Genomic DNA, 3,826 nt, shown 5'->3' on the forward strand with positions numbered 1-3,826 from the left:
ACCAAATTCCAATTTACATGGAAGAAGCATCTCAATCCCTGCCATTGGAGCAAACAATTTTGAGCTAAAGCCTCAATTAGTTTCTCTGATGCAACAGAACTGCAAGTTTCATGGACTTCCCTCAGAAGATCCATTTCAGTTCTTAACTGAATTCTTGCAGATCTGTGATATTGTTAAGACCAATGGGGTTGACTTCGAGGTCTACAGGCTTATGCTTTTCCCGTTTGCTGTAAGAGACAGAGCTAGAATATGGTTGGACTCTCAACCTAAAGATAGCCTGAACTCTTGGGATAAGCTGGTCACGGCTTTCTTAGCCAAGTTCTTTCCTCCTCAAAAGCTTAGCAAGCTTAGAATGGATGTTCAAACCTTCAAACAGAAAGAAGGTGAATCCCTCTATGAAGCTTGGGAGAGATATAAGCAACTGACCAAAAATGTCCCTCTGACATGCTTTCAGAATGGACCATCCTGGATATATTCTATGATGGTCTGTCTGAATTATCAAAGATGTCATTGGACCATTCTACAGGTGGATCCATTCACCTAAAGAAAACGCCTGCAAAAGCTCAGGAACTCATTGACATGGTTGCAAACAACCAGTTCATATACACTTCTGAAAGGAATCCTGTTAGTAATGGGACGCCTCAGAGGAAGGGAGTTCTTGAAATTGATACTCTGAGTGCCATATTGGCTCAGAATAAAATATTGACTCAGCAAGTCAATATGATTTCTCAGAGTCTGAATGGATTACAAGCTCCATCCAACAGTACTCAAGAGGCATCTTCTGAAGAAGAAGCTTATGATCCTGAGAACCCTGCAATAGCAGAGGTGAATTACATGGGGGAACTCTTTGGAAATACCTATAATCCCTCATGGAGAAATCATCCAAATTTCTCATGGAAGGATCAACAAAAGCCTCAACAAGGCTTTAATAATGGTGGAAGAAACAAGTTTAGCAATAGAAAGCCTTTTCCATTATCCACTCAGCAACAGACAGAGAATTCTGAGCAGACTCCATCTAGCTTAGCAAATATAGTCTCTGATCTATCTAAGGCCACTTTAAGTTTCATGAATGAAACAAGGTCCTCCATTAGAAATTTGGAGGCACAAGTGAGCCAGCTGAGTAAAAGAGTCAATGAAACCCCTCCTAGTACTCTCCCAAGCAATACAGAAGAGAATCCAAAAAGAGAGTGCAAGGCCATTACCTTACTTGGGGTGGCCGAACCCAAAGAGGAGGAAGAGGACGTGAATCCTAGTGAGGAAGGCCTCCTGGGACGTTCAGTGACCAATAAGGAGTTTCCTTTTGAGGAACCAAAGGAATCTGAGGCTCATCTAGAGACCATAGAGATTCCATTGAACCTCCTTTTACCATTCATGAGCTCTGATGAATATTCATCTTCTGAAGAAGATGAAAACATTGCTGAAGAGCAAGTTGCTCAATATTTAAGAGCAATCATAAAACTGAATGCCAAATTATTTGGTAATGAAACTTGGGAGGATGAACCTCTATTGCTCATCAAGGAACTAAATGCCTTGGTTCAGCAAACTCTACCTCAAAAGAAACAGGATCCTGGTAAATTCCTAATTCCCTGTAACATAGGCACAATGACCTTTAGAAGGCTCTGTGTGACCTGGGGTCAGGAATAAACTTAATGCCACTCTCTGTAATGGAGAAACTTGGGATCTTTGAGGTGCAAGCTGCCAGAATCTCATTAGAGATGGCGGACAACTCAAGAAAATAGGCTTATAGACTAGTAGAGGACGTGCTAGTAGAGGTTGAAGGCCTTTACATTCCTGCTGATTTCATAATCCTAGACACTGGGAAGGATGAGGATGAATCCATCATCTTTGGAAGACCCTTCCTAGCCACAGCAAAAGCTGTGATTGATGTGGATAGAGGAGAGTTGGTCCTTCAACTGAATGAGGACAACCTTGTGTTTAAAACTCAAGGATCTCCTTCTGTAACCATGGAGAGTAAGCATGAAAAGCTTCTCTCACTGCAGAGTCAACCAAAGCCCCCACAGTCAAACTATAAGTTTGGTGTTGGGAGGCCACAACCAAACTCTAAGTTTGGTGTTGAACCCCCACATCAAACTCTAAGTTTGGTGTTGGGAGGTCCCAACAATGCTCTGAACATCTGTGAGGCTCCATGAGAGCTCATTGTCAAGCTATTGACATTAAAGAAGCACTTATTGGGAGGCAACCCAATGTTATTTAATTATATCTATTTATTTTTTATTGTTATTTTATGTTTTTTTTTAGGTTGATGATCATGTGGAGTCACAAAAACTGCTAAAAAATCAAATACAGCTTTAAAAATAGCTCACCCTGGAGCAAGAACTTACTGGCGTTTAAACGCCAGTAAGAAGCATCAAACTGGCGTTTAACGCCAGAAAGAAGCATCAAGCTGGCGTTAAACGCCAGAAACAAGCACCAGACTGGCGTTTAACGCCAGAACAGAGCATGGAAGTGGCGTTAAACGCCAGAAACAAGCAGCAAGCTGGCGTTTAACGCCAGACATGTATACTAAGGGCATTTTACATGCCTAATTGGAGCAGGGATGTTAAGTCCTTGACCCCACTGGATCTGTGGACCCCACAGGATCCCCACCTTTTCTTCTCTCCTCTTCACACCTTTTCATAACTCTTCCACAAATACCCTTCACCAATCACCTCAATCACTCTTCCCCATCACCTCAAGACCACTTCTATGAAGTTGTGGCCAAGAAGAAAGTGATCCCTGAGGTTCCTTTCAAGCTCAAAAAGAGCAAGTATCTGGAGATCCAACAAGAGATTAGAAGAAGAGGATGGGAAGTTCTCTCTAATCCTATTCAACAAGTCAGGATCTTAACGGTTCAAGAGTTCTATACAAACGCATGGATCATTAGGAACCATGATCAAAGTGTGAACCCAAATCCAAAGAATTGGCTTACAATGGTTTGGGGGAATTACTTAGATTTCAGTTAGGAAAATGTAAGGTTTGGCGTTCAACTTGCCATTGATGCAAGAAAACGCACGCCCCTATACTAGAAGGGTCAACTTTGATCAAAGGTTGGACCAAGTCCTCATGGACATATGTATGGAAGGAGCTCAATAGAAAGTTGACTCAAGAGGCAGGCTAGTTCAATTGAGACGACTGGACCTTAAGCCTGTAGCTAGAGGATGGTTGGAGTTTATTCAATGCTCAATCATTCCTACTAGCAACCGGTGTGAAGTTACTATAGACCGGGCCATCATGATCCATAGTATCATGATTGGGGAGAAAGTGGAAGTTCATGAGATTATACCTCAAGAACTCTATAAGGTGGCTGACAAGTCTTCCACTTTGGCAAGGTTAGCCTTTCCTCACCTCATTTGTCACCTCTGCAATTCGGCTGGAATTGACATAGAGGGAGACATCCTCATTGAAGAGGACAAGCCCATCACTAAGAAAAGGATGGAGCAAACAAGAGATCATGGGCCTCAACAAGAGCATGAGGAAATTCCTCACCATGAAATCACTGAGATGCCTCAGGGGATGCACTTTCCTCCACAAAACTATTGGGAGCAAATTAACACCTCCCTAGGAGAATTAAGTTCCAACATGGGACAACTAAGGGCGGAACACCAAGAGCACTCAATCATTCTCCATGAGATTAGAGAAGATCAAAGAGCTATGAGGGAGGAGCAACAAAGACAAGGAAGAGACATAGAGGAGCTCAAGAGCACCATTGGTTCTTCAAGAAGAGGAAGACGCCACCCTCACTAAGGTGGACCCGTTCCTTAATCTCCTTGTTCTTATTTTCCTGTTTTTCGGTTTTTGAGCCTTATGTTTTATTTATGTTTGTGTC

At 42.4% G+C, this 3,826-nt stretch overlaps 1 non-coding gene across 1 annotated transcript; it reads right to left on the reverse strand.

Annotated features, from left to right (window-relative positions):
* Positions 1-343: 343 nt before the first annotated feature.
* On the reverse strand, positions 344-446 carry LOC148580283 (small nucleolar RNA R71). The gene has a single exon (XR_015896495.1). It is a non-coding gene; the product is annotated as a small nucleolar RNA R71 (small nucleolar RNA).
* Positions 447-3,826: the final 3,380 nt, after the last annotated feature.

Source organism: Arachis ipaensis, chromosome B10 (genome assembly GCF_059453495.1).
Source record: "Arachis ipaensis isolate K30076 ecotype BB chromosome B10, ASM5945349v1, whole genome shotgun sequence".
Lineage (NCBI taxonomy): Eukaryota > Viridiplantae > Streptophyta > Magnoliopsida > Fabales > Fabaceae > Arachis > Arachis ipaensis.